This window comes from Globicephala melas, chromosome 3 (genome assembly GCF_963455315.2).
Source record: "Globicephala melas chromosome 3, mGloMel1.2, whole genome shotgun sequence".
Classification (NCBI taxonomy): Eukaryota; Metazoa; Chordata; class Mammalia; order Artiodactyla; family Delphinidae; genus Globicephala; species Globicephala melas.
The window spans coordinates 66,203,325-66,224,951 of record NC_083316.1 but is presented as its reverse complement, the minus strand read 5'-3'; the positions used below and the strand labels follow the sequence as shown (position 1 = coordinate 66,224,951).

The window sequence follows — 21,627 nt, the reverse complement described above, 5'->3', positions numbered from 1 at the left end:
AAACGTACGTTCTCATATTTGAAAGTTCACAACTTGAAGGTTCATATGTAGGGGACTTACTGTATATTACAGCAAACTGATTCAGTTATACATATATATATGCTTTTTCATATTCTTTTCCTTTATGGTTTATCCCAGTATATTGAATAGAGCTCCCTGTGCTACACTGTAGGACCTTGTTGTTTATCCATCCTGTATATAATAGTTTGCATCTGCTAATCTCAAACTCCCAATCCTTCCCTCCCCCACCCCCCTCCCTCCCCCTTGGCAACAACAAGTCTGTTTTCTATGTCTGGGAGTCTGGTTTGTAGATAAGTTCATTTGTGTCATATTTTAGATTCCACATATAAGTGATATCATACGGTATTTGTCTTTCTGACTCAGTATGATCATCTCTAGGTCCATCTATGTTGCTGCAAATGGCATTATTTTTTATGTATGCCAGATATTTTACAATGTTATAACTATTTGTTTAAGGCATTGAAAGACAGGTCTTGGCAGCCAAAGTAAATACAAATTTATCACAAAGATTCTGATAATTAAAAGTTCCAGAATATTTCTCTTCTCTTACCAGACATTCATGGAGTTCCACTCTTCTAATTCTTTGCTCATGCCCTCCTTTCAGGCAGGCATCCCTTACCACGTTATCCCTCCCACCTGAAATACGACTCCTGCTAGGATCCTTCATATAACACTTCCTCCAAGCAATTTTACATTGTACTGCTAGCTGGAATGCACTTTTCTCTCAATCCTTTCTTAATATTTTATCTGTATCACCATTACTTAGCACACTTTCTATGTGTTATACTGTATTTAATTGTTGAAATGTCTTTCTTGTTAGCAGATTGTTTATCCATCTGATGTCCTAAAGAGTTCTGACCTGAAAGTTTAGATTGGGAATTGGAGTTCAAAGAACCAAATCTGTTCCAATGTTCCACCCACTCTAGGAATCCCTTGTGTAGTATAATTGACAGATGTTTGCTGATCTGCTTCAACACCTGCAGCGGCAGAAAGCACTAGTATTTCACAGGGCAATTCATTTCACTTTTAGAGGACTTACCAGAAAGTTCTTCCTGACATTGTGCAAAACTGGCTCCCTTAACTTCCATCCACATGTTCCCGTTTGGCCCTGTGAAGTTACATTGAATAAGTTTAATACCTTCCCCAGTTTATATCTGAGCAATCTAATTCTAAATGCAAAACACTGTTATGTTCTGTAAAATTTTGTTATTTGGGGCACATCATTCCAAACTCTGCAGATCATTTTATTTCTTGTAGCTTCTAAGCCACATTTCAACTACTCTTAGTACTAGGCTTTATGGCCCTTGCGGGCTTTGAGTCTTGAAACTCTGAAAGGAAAAACTTCATTTATATTAACGTGACTTGAAAGCAAACCTTTTAATTGATAGTGTTCACAGAATTATTGAAATGAGTAAGATAATGTCCTTGTCACTGGAAAGGTCTCCTTTTATTAAACAAATAACCAGTGCACCAGAGAAACGGAAAAAACGTCAATGCAGACTTGAAAGCCTTTCCTTTGAAAACAGAAGGCATTGATCATCTGCACTCTTTTATTAACTTCACTTCATTACGTATTGTTACTATGTCAAATTAATCTTCAGATAACAGAATGAAAACAGCATTATACCGTCATTGAATATCTATATCCTTAAACTGTTAGGATATCAAAAACTGAAACCAAGCTTGTCTTATAGTTATGATTAGTGGTAATGCACTGATTTCCCAAAGATAAAATAATATATTTTGAAGAATATGAGATCTAAACATTAAAAGAAAATACCAATTTACTGTAATTGGTATAAAGCAACATGTGACATTAATTTGTATTACTGTACATTCTTTGAAAAAAAATGCTTCCCTCCACCCCAGTCCTCCTTGCCTGCACCAGTATTGCAGTATCTATGCTAAGGATGAGAAGTGAAAAATCTGTGACTCCTGAATAATAATAATAATAATTGTAAATTCTGAAAGGCAATGGATTTGCCATAGGACAGCAGCTGTCACCTCAGACTGATAGAAGGCAAGAGGGTCATTCAGAGATGAGACATCTGCAATACCTCGAATGCCAGGCCTCCCACTTTTAAAAACCTCTTGGTTTCTACATGGTACAGCAGTAGATTTTAAATAAAGCATTTGTTTCAACCTACCAACAGGAGAATTCCAGTGTTCTGCTCTTGATGTTAAAGTAGAAGTGTAGCCTGAATTATGCTCCTATTCTTACCAACATTTTAATCGGTTGTTAATTAAACCTATTATCCTAAACTATGGAACAGGATTGATTCAATATTAAATATATTGGGAATCAGTTCTTTCTTTGTTTACACTTTTCATTTATGTAACAGAATGTTCCCACGAATCACAAATCTGAATTTTTGGTGCATGCGTGAACAGTATAGGAAACTTAATTTTGAATGAATTCAAAAACATTTCCCCTCATCTGTGCCCTGACATATACTTGAAAATTACCTAAGCACACACAAAAATGCCTTACAGTGTATTGACTTCCTGTGAAGTTGAGATTTTGATGTAAATGCACCCATGCTCTGTGTAATGCCTATGAGCCTTTGATTAAGGAAGATTGCTCAGGAGCAGAGCAACTCTCTACACAGCCCTTAGGATTTCTCCTTGAAGTAAAACGAAGGCATCCTGGGCCTTGATAATTTACAATTTCGGACTTCCCTGGTTGCTCAGTTGTTAAGAATCCACCTGCCAATGCAAGGGACACAGGATCAATCCCTGGTCTGGGAAGATCCCACATGCTGCGGAGCAACTAAGCCCATGAGCCACAACTACTGAAGCCCGTGTGCCTAGAGCCCGTGCTCCACAACAAGAGAAGCCACCACAATGAGAAGCCTGCGCACCGCAACAAAAGAGTAGCCCCCTCTGGCCACAACTAGAGAAAAGCCCGCATGCAGCAATGAAGACCCAATGCAGCCAATCAATCAGTCAATAAATAAATTTTACAATCTGAACTGTATATATGCTCCTTAAGGACAACCAGAAAAGTGCTTGTCATTCAGCATGAACAGGCTCTATGTAAGATGCCCTAATAATAGTCGTCACCATATAAGGTCACCAAAACAGTTTTTGGACACACACACTTGATAAAAAATAATCTCCGTCAAGATTATCTGCCCTTGGTGGTTTACTAACTGGTTAAACAGCCAAGTGAAAAGTGGTGAAGGGAGATGCAGACAAACTGGACCTTTATTTATAAAGCCAGATCTTTACATTTGGGTTCTGTAAAACCTTTGCCTGTGGGCTGAGATACAAAGCGTAACAGGGATTAGAAACTTACTTCAAGGGGGAGTATGGAAGGAGATGGAAGACAGAAAGAATCAATTCTATGAAAAACAAAAATCACCTTCAAGGGACTTCCCTGGTGATCCAGTAGGTAAGACTCCGAGCTCCCAAAGCAGGGGACCCGGGTTCGATCCCTGGTCGGGGAACTAGATCCCGCATGCATACTCTAACTAAGAACTTCCCATGCCACAACTAAGAAGTCGCATGCTGAAACTAAAAAAAAAAAAAAAATCCCTCATGCTCAACGAAGATCCCGTGTGCCGCAACTAAGACCCCGCGCAGCCAAAACAAGTAAATAAATAAATACTTAAAAAATAATTACCTTCAATAGTTTATTGATGGTAAGATACATTGTATTAAATATTTTACATTTGTTTGGCTACTTTATGGTTTTTAAAACCTCAACTTTATTTTATATACTGATAGTTTACTTTTTACTGACTTAGCATTCTCTCTTTTTTAAAATCATTGATAATTTACACACAACAGTGAATTTGATTTTTCATAGCTAATATATTACATGGGGATTAAAAATTTATTAAACATGTTTAAAATTTTTTGAAATAGCATATTCTACACTAAAAATGTTATATTTCCCTTAATCAAGAGAGGCTAATCCTTAAATAGAATTGAGCATCATGTATAAGGTTGCTGCATTAGAAAAGTATTGGGGCAACTTTTTATATCCATGCTGATGAAGTTCAAATTTAAGTTATTTCAGTTATTTTGGAGCTTGCACTATGGAGTTCGGTAGACCTGAGCTTAAATCCCAATTCAGATTTTACTGTGACCACCTATGTACATTGTGCAAATTGCTCCTTGAGTTTCATTATCCATTTAAAAATAGAATGATTGATAGTATTTGCCTCATAGTGTTTGTAGTTCTGAGAATCTACCGTGATAATAAATGTAAAGCACCATATAAAACTATTTCTATTATTTTCATAAACTACTACTAAGGGGAAATATAGGTAAATATTTATCTAATAATGGCAGAAGAAATCATTGAGGAAAATACTAATACATTTAGTTTCATAAATGTTCACAATTTCTATACACAGAAAACACTATTAATCAAAATAGAGGGAAAATGTCTTCAACATACACCAAAGGAACAGTATCCTTAATATACAAAGAGTTCTTAAAAATTAGTACCATCTTTTCAACAAGAGTGCCAAAACAATTCAATGGAGAAGGTATACTTGTTTTAAAAATTGATGCTGGGACAACTAGGTAGCCACATACGGAAGAATTAAGTTGGACCTCTACCTCATATCACACACAAATATTAATTCAATATAGAGCGAAGGCCTAAACATAAAAGCTAAAATTATAGAACTCTTAGAAGAAAACATAGAAATTAATATTCATGAACTTAGAATATGCAATGTTTTCTTAGACACGACACCAAAGGCACAAGCAACCGATAAAAAAATAGATAACTTGGACTTCATCAAAATTAAAACCTTTCTTCAAAGGACAATATCAAGAAAATGTAAAGACAACACACAGATTGGGAGAAATTTTGCAAATCATATATCTAGTAAGGATATGGTATCTAGAGTATATGAATAACTCTTACAACACTTAAAAAAATTAAAAATGGGCGAAGGATTTGAAGAGACATTTTTTCCAAGAATATATGTAAATGACCAATAAGCACATGAAAGGATGCTCAACATCATTAGTCATTAGGGAAAGGCAAATAAAAAACAAAATGAGATACCACTTCACTCCCACTTAGGGAGGATATAATTAAAAAGAAAATAACAGGTGCTAGTGAGGACATGGAGAAGTTGGAATCTTCATTCATCACTGGTAGAAATATAAACTGGTGAACTGCAATTCCATTGCTAGGTGTATAATATGTTCACGTAAAAACTTGTACATGGACATTTATAGCAGCATTATTCGCTAGAGCCAAAAAGTGAAAAAATAACCCAAATATCCATCAACTGCTGAATGGATAAACAACATGTGGTGTATCTATACAATGGATTATTTTTCAGCCATAAAAAGAATGAAGTACTGATACATGCTACAGAATGGGTGAACCTTGAAATTATGCTCAGTGAAAGTAGCCAGTCATTAAAGGACCACATACTGTATGATTCCATTTACATGAAATGTCTGGAATAGATAAATCCACATAGACAGAAAGTAGATTAATACTTGCCAGAGAATGGGGAGAGGGGGGATGGAGAGTGACTACTCATGAGTACAGGGTTTCTTTTAGGGGTGATGAAATGTTCCAGAATTAGATAGCGGTAATGGCTACACAACTTTGTGGATACACATCTTAATTTAGTAACCTCACGTTGTAGAATCTAGCTGAAGAAAATATTTACCTAAAGCTATGTAATAATGTTTTTTATTAGTAAAACAATACAAATATACTTAAATATCCAAAAACGGGTAATTATTTAAAATATTTTTGACATACACATACAATAGTGTAACATGCAGGTATTAAAAACTATGTAAAAGAGGATTTAATGAAATGAAAAGATGCCCATTATATATTGTTTTAAAAATCGCTTTTAAAAAGGCCATATAATTTTGTTCCATCTCAGCAGAAATAAAAAGCATTTATATTTGACTAAAATGTTTGGATAAGTATGAAATAAAATGCAAACAAAATTAATCTCCATTGGAATTACAGATATTGTATTAACTTATAACATTTATTAAGGTACAATCAACATGCAATAAATAGGACATGTTCAAAGTGCACAAGTGATAATTTTTCATGTATATATGCCTGTAAAACTAATACTACAATTAAGATAATAAAAGCGTTCATCACCCAGAAAGTTTTCAACTATCCAACTATGTTTATTTATTTAATAAACAGCCAAACAACTTCCAAAGTGATCACATCATTTTACGTTCTCTCCAGCAGTGTGTGACAGTGTTCCAGTTGCTCACATCTTTTCCAACACTTGGTATGGTTAGTCCTATTTATCTTTCATCAGATTAGCCTGGATAGACGTTTATCAATTTTATTGATCTTTTCACAGAACCGTCTTTTGTTTTCATTGATTTTCTCATTGGTTCTGTTTTCTACTTCACTGATTTCTGTGCTGATCTTTATAATTCTTTCTTCTGCTTATATCAGGTTTCATATACTCTTCTTTTTCTAGTTTCTTAAGGTGGAATCTGAAGTCATTGACTTGGGACTTTTCCTCTTTTCTACTGTAGGTATGTAACGCTATAAACTTTTCGCTACATAATGCTTCAGCTGCATCCCAGAAATTTTGATATGTTGAATCTTCACTTTCATTCAGTTGGAAATAATTGTTAATGTTCCTTTTGATTTTTTTCTATGACTCTTGGGTTATTTAGAGGTTGGTAGTTTAGTTTCTAAATACATGGATATATTCCACATATCTTTTTGTTATTGATTTCCAACTTAATTCTACCATTACCCAACATTTTTCTTATTCTAGGTCCCAACGTATTCATCAAATATTTTTCATAAAGCCTTTTAGTTCCCATTTACAGATGTTTCTCTCATGACCAAACAGCTAATGAGAATTCCATGGCCTAAATGATCCACTTTGAATAACATCTTATACTTTCCCCAAACTCGGAAACTCATCACACTACTAAAACCTGTTTCTACATCTGTGATTTTGGTTTTTATGATCTCCTTGGGTGGCTCATTTTTTCCCTGGCATTACTAAACCTCAAATTATAAAATAATCTCCCTGAAAAAGGTATCAGAAATTCCTAACTATTTTCTTGCTTTGGGTGTTTTAGGGGCAAAAAGAAAATACCAAGTTCCTTTCAAAACTTAAGATTGTCCTTTGCATTATATCCAACCCAAACAGATATGACAGAGTACTGGTGCCAGGAATGTGTCCCATGCAGCCTTTCTTTTTAAGTAAGCTGAAGACTGCTTCCTCAATTAGTTGAAACTTCTGGGTGGTCTTTTTAAAAATAGTTCTTTGAAGAAAATAGTGAACTAATAATACTATCAATGTAAAAAAAAAAACTTTAGTCCTTTAACTTTGAATCTAAGAAAGAATGAAGAGAAACTCAATGTTTTTTGTTTATTCATAAAGAATTTTCTATCTCTGACTTGAGCGAAAAATTCTATACAAATCCAATGGAAGAAAATTTTTTTAAAAAGATGTGTATATATATTTGGGCTTAGAATTAGCCAAGTTTAATTAATTAAGAGTGTGTGTGTGTGTGTGTGTAAACTACTTGGTTTGCTTATTTTTATATGTAAATAGATGCATACACACATTCTGCAGTCTATATTAAAATCAGTGTATAATAAATTTAAAATATCTGGGACATGTAGTAAATAAAGAACTCTGTGCAATTCTGAGAAAATTGGCTATTACTTAGCCTGCACATTTCATTTCCACTTTTGGGTCTGAAATCACCCCTATGTGTTCTTTCAATATTATCCCCCATTACAGCTTGCCCTAGGCAAAATACTAAAGTAGTTGAAGTTGCTTTTATGGGCACTCCATTCTCTTCCAGAGACTCCTTTTTCCTTGTTACTCTTCTTGGCTGGTCAGTGAAAAAAAAAAATTGTATTTCAGTTGTGAGGCCTTTTATTTCCCTGAAAAATATCCATTTAGGTAGCTATTCCCTCCAGAGAAACACAGGACAGGCTGACAATATTAGTCATCTTCACTACTCAAATGCCTGTAACTCTGATTTTCAGTACTACACTGGATATGTCAGTCTAACAGTTTGACAGTGAAAATCGTCACCACTTAGCACTCAGAGCACTCAATATTGGTCTTGGCTAAATCCAGCAACCCCAAACCCTCTCCTAAATGGAGAGGTGGCTAAATCCACCCACCCCAAATAGGAAGGATAGTCAAATGAATTCTGTCATGAAAAAAGAAAATCTTCCACAAACAGGGAACTAACAATTGGGGTGGTTGGCTAGTGGACTGAGCAAATTTAAATAAGGTAGACTATTTGCCTATTGTAGACTTTGCAAATCCTTCAGGCAAATTCATTCTAAATGGCATTTTTGGTTGTGTAAATACAATGTCTGTACTAAGAATTGTTCTGAATACAGAACACTGAATTTAAGTTCTCCATGGTGCTACTGACCTTTATCAGTGATTGGCCAAAGGAGCTTTGGTTGGCGGATGAATATTGTCATGGCCTTCAGCTTAGTTTTCTTGCCTCATTGTTTTATTAGTGGAATTATTAGCAGTTATTTCTCACTGTCCATAAGCAGAAGGTTTCCTGCTTCTGTCCACCATTGCCCAGAATGCATCGTTTTCTAGGGCTGTTGTCTCCCCAGTCTATATTAATGTCTCCCATTTAAATAAGCTTTCCTAAAGTACCCATTATCACACACACACACAAAAAGACTCAAATCTGCATCTGGCAAATACCATCCCAGGAAATTATCCAAAATCATGGATGCCAACAAAAGAGGTCAACAACCATTTGCTTTTCATGTGTGTTTAATTATGGGAGGGAATTTGATTTGCCAATTATGCTAGTATTCTGAAGCAGCTTGATTTTGCTGTTGAGAATGTGAACTTCTTAAAGTGGGACTGTGCCAGTGAGCTTATGCCAGATCCACTGTGGGCACCAAAAAGTTTAATTTGTGTAGAGAACCAAATAAAGAACGGCAGGAGCTATGCTACTGCATGGAGATAAATGGAGCCTGTGCCCCAGAACAGGCAGCCAAGGTGGATGGCTTGATTCAGTGGTGTGATTCAGTGGTCAATGGGATGACTTCTTGGACAAAATATTTCTCCCACTGCCTAATATGCTCACTGTGAAAGATAAACCTTTGAATCAAAAGCATTAGTAGAGAAGCAAGAGTCATCAGAAGACTCAAGACAAAGGAAGTGTTGGTTTCAAGGGAGGAGAGGGTCAGGACAGCAGGTCTGAGGTGGGAGCCTGCAAGTATAGATCCATGAGTAACTAAAATACCCCAGACACAAGCATGTTCTAAAAAGAGAAAGAAGAAGATGGAAACAAAGGAAGACATGGAGGGATGCAGGAGCAAATTTACCTTGTCCACTTGGCTGTTTTGTGACTTAGAAATTCTTGTCTAGCTAATATTTGTACTTTAAGAAAACCAAGGGGATAGAAATATTCTTCTGATGTTTCAGTTGAAGAGCACTAACTAGGAATGTTCTATATAAATGCATTTCCAGAATTTAGATATCCCAACACCAAAGAGCACAAAAGTTTATCAATCCTCCTGATGTTTTCTCTTTTTCTCTTTCCATTATGTAGATTAAAGAATAGGGTGTTCCAAAATATTAAAATTGACAGATATAAATTGAAAGATAGTCATGAGGGTATTCTTCCAGCCTGCGTGCTGAAGATTCAAGGACAGATAGATACTACAATGTAGGCATTGCTCTGATCAAGGCAGCTGCATCCTAGTTGGAGAAGTTGAGTGTCTAATCACATCAGTATGACACCAAATGCAATCCTGTGGGATTTAAAGAGGTCCTTCCTGGTTTGGTCTCCATAATGGTGATATAGACTTCATTTTATATACTTGCCTCTAAAATATTATTGAATAAATGTTTTTCACACGATGCCAGTATTTATTCTGCCTTTGCATATGATTAAATAGAAATTTATGCTTTTGCTGAAAGGGTTATTTTGCAAAGACCTTCCTAAACTATCACTAAAAATGCAAATCATAGTCAAGAGGTTCCTAACAGCAGGCTATGCTCTTCTTCTCAATTGGAGAAACAGCAGATGTATCCTTTGGCCATTCACTACATACTGAGAGAATATCTGCCAACTGCAGTTCTTAAAAATTGATTTTGCCTAAACCAGATCATAGAAGTTAATAATTCAGTGAGATCCTTGTCTCTTCCTCTTTTCCTGTGGGTTTTTTGTTTGTTTGTTTGTTTGCTTTTCAATGACAAGTTGCCCTTTTTCATACCAGTTTTATTGTATACATTTTATTAAATACTTTAAGCACATTCCCCCTCTTGGAAGAGGAAATCTTAATCTTAAATCTTATTCCAAAATACCTGTCACCTTTAACTACCTTAACTGTCGAACAGCCAACTTAATCTATTAACCTTTTCTTTTTTTTAAGCAATGGCATTTTGACAGAATGAAATTCTTCCCTTGAAATTCAGGAATGAATGAAAAAAATGACACACTCTTCCAGATGTGAAGAAAATAAACATTATCCTGCCCTTGAACTTCCTGAAATTTAAATGACCTTCAGTTTTGTGGTACTTTGCACCCCACCCGCTTACTCTCTTCCACCACCCCTTTGGCCCAGCATCATAGATTCACTGAGCGTTTCTAAGCTCACTTGTAGACTGTTTCTAACATGGCGGGGTGGAATGGGGACTGTGGCATATGCCCCTGCTGGCATTGGATCTGACGCATTTTGGCATTAGCAGAATGAAGAGGTGACGTGGTTGCCCCTGAACTCATTCATTGCTAGAAATGACCATCTGAAGTCTAATGACATTGAAACTTCTTACGTCATGGCTGCTCTTACTATTCACTCTCTTTGTCTCTCCTCTAAGCCCAGGGAGGCTTCCATTAGCCTGGCAGAAAAGGACAGCAGAGTTCAGAGAGCCTCACTAAGGTGATTATGTTTGAAAGACTGGTCTTGCTCCCTTTTCTTTTTTTTCACCACCAGCAATGGCTGCTTCTTTGTTTTACGTGTCATACCTTTCTCTTTTCATGACAGAGGTCAGATCATTGTGTAAGGAGTGCCTCAAAAGTCGTGATCCTTAAGCAAATTTTAAATTAGCAAGTAGGAGGAAATGAGATAACTTGTCCTCAGGTCTTGCTCTTTCCCTTTTTTGCCCCTATTTGACTACATTTTACATCTATAGTTTTTGCTTTGAGCCTGCTGTTGGTGGTAGTACAATTTCAAACAATCTCCGTAGTACCGGGTGAAGAAATCAAATAGGAAGTGCTGATGAAAACTCAATTCTACTCATACGAAGCCTTCAATGGCTTGTATGGTGTTTATTTTCTATCAGTGTGAGAATATTCTATCAATAAGATGGGCTGGGGATTAGCAATGGGGGTAGAGGAGGCAGACAGAAATGAGAGTCCACGTAAATGCCTTTAAAGATTTTATGCCTTATGTTGTTCTACAAATGAACTTCAAGAACCTGGGTGGAAACACTTGCAGGAAGGTACAGGCAGTCATATGCTCTTGGCCAAAAGTGGTCCTTTTAAGTCAGATTATGTAGATTATCTTTTCAAATGAGCAGCAAACTTGAAAGATGACAGGTTGAGGTTGAGGCAGGCCAGAAAGGGTCACAGAAATCAACAAAAAAAAATGGAGTAACTAGTAGTGACTCTAGTAATTACTTAGTTAACTCTAGTAACCCTCCATCAGCTGCATTTAGAACCACAGAAATGCCAATCTTTTTAATTCATTCACTGAAAACTCACTATGTGCCAGGAGTACAAAGACTCAGGGGGGTTAAACTTTTGTAACATTAGCATGGAATCGAACACTTTTAGGTGCTTCATTTATCATTTGAAAATTAAATGAATTTTTTCTAAGTTTGTATGAAATGTGATGATTTGTCCAATAAGTAAGATTGTGTGTGTGTGTGTGTGTGGCATATCTGATATCTAGAGAGCTATAGCATATGGTTGTGCAGATTGTGTACTATATAGCACTGGAGGCTGCCATTCATCCTACAGTGCACAAAGCAAAACAAGCGTCCCTGAGCTCCTACAGTGCGCAGAGGATATTGTGGTGAACACAGTTTCTACCTTCTTGGAGCTTGCATTCCAGCTGTTATGCATCCATGCAATGGGCTGGATTCTGCTCTCAAATCCTATAAAACATATTCCTAGAAGCACTTTAAAGTACATGGCTTGAGAGTCTTTTGCTATAACCCAATATGAAAATGTATTACAATTCGAGTGTGTTCCATAATTACACTGATCATTGAATTTATAGCAATATTATGTTAATCTGGCGTTCCTGAAGCGTGAGAATCCAATACTAAAAGTTAACCCGTTACGTTCAAAAATTTTTACTTTCATAAAAAATTGGAAATCTTTTTAAAGCATGTTATGTTTGCATCTTCCTTAGTAAACAGAGAATATATGACATGGTTAAGAAAATCCCTCTTGGGGTGTGGAGAAAAGGGAATCCTCCTACACCATTTGTGGGAATGTAAATTGGTGCAGCCACTGTGGAGAACAGTATGGAGGTTCCTTAAAAAACTAAAAATATAACTACCATATGATTCAGCAATCCACTCCTGGGCATATATCCAGAAAAGAGGAAAACTCTAATTCGAAAAGATACATGCACCCCAATGTTCACTGTAGTAATATTTACAATAGCTAAGACACAGAAGCAACCTAAATGCCCATCGACAGATGAACGGATAAAGAAGATGTGGTATATATATATATATATATATATATATATATATACACACACATATACATACAAAATGGAATACTTCTTAGCCATAAAAAGAATGAAATAATGACATTTGCAGCAACATGGATGGACCTAGAGATTATCATACTAAGTGAAGTGAGTCAGACACAGAAAGACAAATACTATCTATATATGATATCACATGGGGAATCTAAAAAAAAATGATACAAATGAACTTACTTACAAAACAGAAATAAACTCACAGACCTAGAAAACAAACTTATGGTTATCAAAGGGGAAAGGGGAGGGGGGGAATAAATTAGGAATTTGGGATTAACAGACATAAACTACTATACATAAAATAAACTACAAGGACCCACTGTATAACACAGGGAACTATATTCATTATCTTGTAATAACCTATAATGGAAAAAAATGAAGAAGGATATATATACATATGTATAACTGAATCACTTTGCTGTACACCTGAAACACTGTAAATCAACTATACTTAAAGAAAAAGAAAAGAAAATCCCTCTTAGTAATATGCTCTAACAGGGTTGTATTTTGAGAATATTATTGTGAGATGTGTAAAGATAAATAACTCTCGGTGGTTGTGGCACTTTGTTTAGAAGAGCTGAGAGCATCAGGAAAAATGCAAACAAGTGTGACATGCAAGGCCTTCTTGTCCCTGCCCTTGCCCACCTGTCCAGCCTCGTCTCCAACCAGTCCATTCTGATTATCCTACTCTCCCGTCACAGGGAGCTACATGTAGTCATACAAGCAGCCCAAGCCTCTCACAGCTCATTTCCTTTGCATGTGCTCTTCTAATAGACAGCGATATCCCTTTCCCTCTTCTCTGTCTCCTTCTCTTTCAGATCCAGCTGAGCAGTCACCTTCTTTGTGAAATCATTCCAAGCCCCTCCCGGGCATGGGATTAGGTGCCTGCCGAGGCTGCTGCATTTCACAGCTCCAGGGGGTGCCATTCCCTCTGCATACCAGAGAGCTCCTCCTTCTTCCGTAGTATCCTACGGAGATGCCTCTAGATGCTTAGCATCCTGCTCTGTCTACTGCTTCACAGCCTCCCAAAGGGTAACTGCTTTGCCATCTGAAGCTGAACCTTATTTCTACTTGCCTGGCATGAAGTGGCGCTCAATGGATAATTACTTGAATTATGGCTTCACATGGCACGGTACATATTAGGAGCCCTCAAGATATGTCAGGCTGTTTTTTCCCTCCCTGGATCTGTTCAGATTGTTCACTTAGCCTATCTGGCCATTTTTTCTCTATGGGGATATCTGTCCTTCAAGTCATTCCTCCCACTGCCAGTGGCTGTGCTGCTGGCTGCCTTTTTCAGGAGTCCACTAGCTCTGAGGACACTGCTCCTTCGCCACCGCCCAGCTGCTGCTGTTTTCTTCTCCCTCCTCCTCTTCTTGTTCTTTTCTGCTTGCTTCTCAGTGGTAGGAGCTTTTGCCTTTTCAACGCTTGTCTGCAAATGCACACTCTGAATCAGCCATTGACATTTTATTTCCCATGACATTTATACCTTTCGTGGTTCTCTCAGTATTTGCAGTATTGTGTAAACTAAAAATGATTTTCAGGTTGCAGTTATTACCAACACCTGAGGGTGATGACTGACAGCTGAGTTGGTGGGGTTTTTCTACAACTTTTTAATAGCAGCTCATTTTTTGAGGAGTTGTACAGTGTTACCATTTCCCTTGCTTTCTAGGTACTTTATTCTCAGGATTACATTTTATCGCCTAGATACAGATAGATCTGCGTACTGCTGAAGTTAGCAAGATGAAAGAGATTATTCAAAGGTCATTAGTACACAAATAATCCTCAACTGTCATTTACCCGGCATTGATGAGAATTCTGATCTTTAGGTAACTGTTCATGAACAGCCATTTCTTTCTATGAAACTTAGCTTTTATGGTTACTCCTTTCCTCTTAACTCTAACAGCACCCACCCAGGAACTCTGTCACCTTTACACTGCTCTCACTAGCATGGACTTGTGTCTCTCCATAATATCTTACAAAGCCATGGTTAAGTTTGAAATGGAAAAGACCTTGGGCAACTTTGTGTTGGTAATTCTAATGGTGGGAATATGGAGGGAGATTGAAAGTCTGCGGGAGGGTTCGGGTTGGTAATTTTATGGTATTTAGGACATTGAAAAACCTTCGAGATTTATGTATACCTACTTTCCATACTTCTGATAATACTGCCCATATTTTTATGCATTATGCTCACAGATGATTATTTACTTCTAAGTCAATGGCAAGACTAATACCTATATTACATAAAAGTTTTAAATGACATTCTTCTTTATGAAAGTTATAAATTATGTAGCTATTTTTAGAGTCTAGAGCTCTGACTGTCTAAGCTTCAGTGCCTATAAAGAAGGTTGATTGAATGTTTTCAGAATGAAAAAATTCCTCAGCTAAAGAAGATGTAAATGAGGATTATTTAGTTTTAAAAGCTTAAACACTGAAAGATCACTGTAACTTAATCTGTTAAGACATATTCTTGGGTTGTATCTTGTATCGCAAAACCAATATGGAAACTTGATTTAATGAGCTTAGCAGTCAACATTTGCCAAGTTAATTGGAGAATACTGGATTCTCCCTTTTTGTGCTGTGTAGACACAGCCTTTCAGACTGGAACAGGCTTTGTTATTCATAAGCCAACGAACTGAATTCTGATGAGATCATGCTTTGACGTAGGATGTGGACCAATAGTAAACCTGCTTCAGGGTCTTGGAAGATATCTTAAAAGTGACAGCCAAAAGAGGTGGGGGACTGCATCAAGCAAAGAGGAGAGAAGTTTATGCTCTAAAGATCACTAATGGATTTATTTTTGTTTTTATCATGACTTAGTATGATCAGATACCTCAGGAAAACATTGATCATAAAACCCTTCATTGTATTCAGTAAAAAATCAGAACTGACATATATTTAAAATCTTTCTACACCTTCTCAGAGTCTGATCATCGTTTAAAATATCTGTGAGTTGCCTGATTCTTGTTGTTTGTCAGCTAGTTTAGAATTCCATGTAGGATTCAGTGGGGAGCTTAGAGTTGGATTTTGCATTATGTTGAAAACTTGTTACTGTCACATCTGTGATGCGCCAAAGCTGTGTTGTAGATAATTTGCAGTTGTATTTTTAGATCTAGTGTTAATATAATGTTTAACTGACAGCTGTTGAAATTTTTAACTTTATGAGAAATGCTAACATTTTAAACAAGATGGAGCCTTAAAATACTGTTTTGCTAGCTTAATTAGAAACTTTAAAAAGCAATTTAGTTGAAATTCATGTTATGATCAGTTTTCTATATGTATAAACTCTACTTCTAGTTTTAAAAAAATTGTTTCAAATTGTGAAGTCTATAGCTAAGAGGTTTGGATTCATTTAGTTGTGTGAATATGAGCTAGAGTAACTTGTTTTTATGTAACCTACATTTAAAAGCAGTCCTAACACCATCTTATTCATATTTGCACATTAAAATACAAAGAGGAGAGTTATTTTCCATGGTGTTAAAATGATGTAAAAGATTAATAAAAATGGAAGTTGTTTTATTTTATTCACTTTTGTGTTTTTAGATTTATTATGTTAGGAAACAATGAGATAGCAATCTAAGCTCTTAATATTCATATAGGTGTATATGTATTCATCCTTTTACAGTGCTTCAGGAAAAAGTGTTTACTATACATCATTGGTTAAAAGGGGCCTTCCAATCTCTTTAAAATGCCTGTGTTTAAGTTCTATTTGCATTGCAATTCACTAGGGAATGCTTACCTTTGTAGAGTTTTTAATTTAGTGCCAAATTTCTTGTCAGCATTCAAAAATCACTTAGTACTACTGAGAATGCCAGTAAGTCATTTGATTTTATACATTAAGAAAAATATTTTTAACATTTAATTTTATATTATTCAGTATAATGCTTTGTATTGATGCTACTGAGAATTTTGATCATGGACTCAAGGAAGAATGAATCTATAAAATGATGTGTTTCCTATACAAGTATGCCTAGCAAGTATATGCTTTAGAGTAAAAAAAACTTTTTTCAGAACAATGCCAACATATGTACAAGTTTTTCTTGTTTGGTTTTTGAGATTATTCTAGTCCAGAAACGAAATTTTAGTCAAAATTACCTCTAGCATGTGGACTTATTATTCCCATAATTTGATCATGATTATAATGCCAAGACACCATTTAGCATGGCAGCATTTAGCAATCAAACTATAAAAGAAATTGTGAGTGAGCTTGGGAAGTGACAGCATTGCTAATTTATACACCAACAGGTTTAATCACCTTTTAAGAATTGCTCGTGAGGCGATTTGATTTTTGAAAATTTTATGTGTAATGACAGAAAATGAATGTTTTCTGCATTCTATGAAGGATGCATTTTTAATTGCAGAGCAATATAATATTCATATCAGTTATGGTCTAATTTTTAATGTTCTATGGTAAAATCATGATCTTTTTTTTTAGGGCAATGAATGTAGGATAAGTTCCCCACAGGTAAACAGAAGGGAAGGTAAAAGATTCATTTTCTTTTAATCTCACCATTATCATCAAAACGTATTTCTTCACATGTATTTATTGACCTCCTCTACTAATAACTCTCTGGTTAAGAAACAAACGATTAATTATGGAAGACATGCCCCAACCCTAAAAACCTACAAATCTCATGTAACTGAAAGGCTTTTGAGTAGATGTGAGAACCCTGCAGGTGGCAGACAGACAGCTCACAGGAACATGCCCAAGCTACTGTACCAACGTCCACTACACTCCAGGGCTTTGAGACCTTAAGTCCTGCCCATATCTTATACTAGTTTTTCCTCCAACAGATTGTGAATTATCCACTAGCATTAGAACTAGAATATTGGAATATAATGAGAGGAAGTCTGGAATTTCCTTGGCATGACCTGGGAAGACAGTCTTACTGACTGCCCGTGTAAATGGGCAGGCATTACTATAGTTACAACTTATATTTTTTCCGTCTTGTTTTATGAGTGGACTTTGACATCTACCTGTCCACTGGTATTAACTCACAAGATTGGAGAGGCACAGTTTATGCTGCCTACTCTCCAATATAATTCCAACCAAAGGTATTGCATGTAAATAAACGTTGAATGAAATGTTCCCAGCTCTTAAGCATCACTATAAGGTTAGGGTTTCACATCGTCTATAACCTGGGAGTGTCAGAATCCTGCTGTATATACCTCATTCATTTATTCGTTCAGCAATGCCAGGCTATTAGATACTCAGAAACAAGAAAAGTCCAAATAAGTCACCGTACTTATTAGTATGTATATGCACTGCTTTCCCCCATACTCCCTAGGGATTCAATAAAAACTTGCAGGACTGAACACTATAAACACCAAATATAATTTGTGCTTTTATTTCTATATGCTTTTCATGTTTGTTTTAGAAAAGCAATCAACAAACAAAACCACTGTGGAACCCTTTCATAAAGCTGGTTTTGGAGAAGTCTAACCCCTGTCTCAGGAATTATCTAAAGCAGGTTCAGATGGGTCAGTGAGAGGCTGGAGCAAATGTGATTTGATTAAGTGAAGAGCTGCTGAGTTTGTCCCAAACTCTATCAATATTCCTCCAAGAGACAGCTGGCAAAGAATAACCAGCCAAAAAGCAATAAGTGAATCAAAATGCTACTTAAACAAGCATTATTGATGTCATCCCTTTAAAAATCCATTAATTTGTTTTTTGAGGTGAACAGTCCTAAAATGCAATGTAAGTAGAATGGAGGGCCTGATATCTCCGTTAAGAAAAAGTTGAATAATAATAACAACAAAGAATGTGTGGAAGACTTTGACATTTGTCATCAACTATTCTAATTGATGGATAAAAAAAAATCTGACCCTGAAGCAGTTGAATTACTTCTCTTAAGAGTCACACAACTGGAGTGACAAAGCAAAGAATGAAACTAAATTCTGCCTTTCCTCCATCACACTCATAACATATTGGCCATCTCCCTAGGATAGCCCCCATTTACATGGTACTGGTTTCCCATACAGTTATAAATAGTTCTTCTGTTCACTCTCTGCCCTGGTTTGGATGATAAATCATATGATCACATCAAATATCAAATAATGTAATAAATATAATAAATACAGGGAAAAGAGAAGAGAAAAAAATGAAGTTACAGTGGATGGGTAAGATTTGTAGGTAACAAATGGAGAAATAGAAGCAGAAAAGCAAAAGATAAAAAACATCTTTGAAATGAAAAATTTAGGGGCAAAATGGAAATTAAATAGGCTGATTTCAAAGTATGGAGGAGGAAGGAAAAAAGTCATAAAATTTAAAATGCAGCTTATTTTGAGAGTCGTGAGGACCCTATGTTCAATTATTCTAAGGTTTTAACATTACCGGACACCCTGGTGACCTCGTAGTCTAGAAATGGTCAGTCTGTTGCTTCCTTGTCCTTGGCGTGATCCTTTCCTTTCGTAACTCAGCTTTGACTCCCTGAAGCTCAAGCACGAGATGAAGAACGCCTGGTATTCTTAAGGGCTTAGACACGTGGTTCTCCAATCTGAGCCTGCGTCAGACTCACCTGGAGGAGGGGGCAGGGCTTGTGAAACACTGCCAGCTGGGTCCTACCCTCAGTTTCTGATTCAGGAGATCTGTCGTAGCCCCAGGGAATTCGCTTTTTTAATGAGTTGCCTGGTATTACTACTGCTGCTTCAGGCCCTCCTCTGTATTTTGATTCCTGCACTCATTTCAAATAGTGAACTTTTTTTTTTAATTGAAGTATAGTTGATTTACAATGTTGTGTTAGTTTCAGGTGTACAGCAAAGTGACTCAGATATATATATATATATACACACACATAGATTCTTTTCCCCAATAGTTTATTACAAAATATTGAGTAGAGTTCTCTGTGCTACACAGTAGGCCCTTGATGGTTATCTATTTTATATATAGTAGTGTGTTATGTTAATATATTAATCCCAAACTCCTAATTTATCCCTCCCCCGCACCTTTCCCCTTTGGTAACCAGAAGTTTCTTTTCTGTCTGTGGGTCTGTTTGGTATATAAGTTCATTTGTATCATTTTTAGATTCCACATACAAGAGATAGTGAACTTTTTAGAACTCACCTGCCTCTGAGAAGGAGATATCTTTAGTTTGCTATTTTCTTACATTTATCCATGAAAACTGATCAGGTTTGAGGTGAGCCATGCCAGCTTGATAACAATACCTTAGTCTGCATAGTTTTTATACTTTTCAAAAACACTTTTCACCTTGGGGAAAAAAATTATTAGTATTTTGTAGGTGAAAAACTTGAGACCTGATGTGTCGATTATGAGACCTGGTATAGAACTCATGTTTTCTTCCTCCTGACCTAGGACTTTTTCCAGCTTCTTAGGTTGCTAAAGGATAACGCCAAGGAAGCAGCAGACTGACCATGGCCTGAGAAGGAGGTTACCACAATGTCTGTGGCTAGACATCTAATTCAGGGCATCATAAATCCTCTTCTACTTCTTCAGTAGTTTGCACTTTCATAGAACAATGCAAGATGACAGGGCAGATGTTTTGTTCACTTGGAGTTTATACAGACTCACTCCCTGAGGGTAGTTATTGTTGTATAACTGAACACAGATTTTTTTCATTCATGGCTTCTCTTTTGATCACTGGGTATATTCCAAGCAGTTCTGCATTCTGCCCCATTGTGTGCAGTAAATCCTGGGGCTTAGGTAAACACCAGGGGTCCCTCCGCACACTGAACAATTCAAATGCATCAGTAGTCTGAGTTCTTTAGCCATCATTTGGGTCAGTGGTCTGACTCCTGGATTTTACACACCTGCAGAGTCAAAACAGAAAACAAAGTCAACCAATAAAAACAAAACAAGTGATGAGTCAGCATAAGATTGTCATTAAAAATATATTGCTTAGTAAGTATAAAATAATCTACAATTTTAAAAAGTCTAAAAGTTATAATTCCATGAAATAAAGGCCATTCTAACAGAAGAATGGTCAGAAAAAGAAAACAGTTTTTAAAAGTTGAATTAATTTAACCTAATGAAAAAGTATACTTTGCAGTCCCTTGTTTTTTTTTCATTTCACTGCACCACTGATCATGGACCAGCTTCTGCCTGTAACTAGATCAGACTTGAAAGATATCAAGAAGGAGAAGGTTCAGTCTATTTTAAAATAATTCTGTCCAATCAGATTCTATGGTTTGCTCATTCAGCTTCTAGCAACCTCTGTATGGATTCTCATAACCTGTAAACTAAATTTCAAGTGCTGAATTGAAACCTGGTGTATGTAATTATGCCCTCAATGGAGAAGAAAAACAACTCTTCACCTGTCCTCTATGTAACTACACACGTGATCTTTAAACAGTGTAAAAACTCGCCTCAGTCTTGGCTCCTTTAGTCCTGGTTTCTCCCAGGTCCAGTTTTCCATTCGCCCTTCCTCTTGGCACACAGGATGCGCGTGCAGTGAGGAAAGCATTCCAACTTTGGATGTACAGACGTCTCGTGCCAACAGTGCTGTGATCAGTGCTATGCCTACAACCCAGTGAGAGAAGGAGGAGAAGCACTCCAGCTTGTGTGAAGCCTTGGAAGAGTTGTGAGAGCTGATGGCATTCCTCAGGGTACACCTGACACCAGTGATGGTGGTGGATTGTGCAGGCTCTGGGGTCACATCAGACTGCCCAGATCCCCAGCTTCTCACTTCACATGATGCGGACTTCACCACTCTGTAAAATGTGTATACTAACATACTTCAATTGAGCTGTTCTGAGAAATAACAATTAAATGGGTGAAGCTTCAAGGACAGTACCAAGCATGTACAGTTGTCCCCAGAGTCCTTGTGGGAATTGCTTCCAGGATGCCCTGTGGATACCAAACCCCACAGATGCTCAAGTCCCTTATACAAAACGCTCAAGGGCTTCCCTGGTGGCGCAGCGGTTAAGAATCCGCCTGCCAATGC

At 36.7% G+C, this 21,627-nt stretch overlaps 1 protein-coding gene across 2 annotated transcripts in view; it reads left to right on the top strand.

Annotated features, from left to right (window-relative positions):
- Positions 1-21,627, top strand: part of HAPLN1 (hyaluronan and proteoglycan link protein 1) — a 72,042-nt gene that overhangs the window by 12,493 nt on the left and 37,922 nt on the right. Inside the window, exon 1 of one of the 2 annotated variants that reach the window (XM_060295983.2) lies at positions 15,565-15,675. The exons of the other annotated variant lie outside the window; for it this stretch is intronic. The gene's annotated coding sequence lies outside the window, so the exon portion shown is untranslated. Of the gene's footprint in view, positions 1-15,564; positions 15,676-21,627 lie in introns of those variants that run through there. 2 annotated transcript variants of the gene reach the window in all.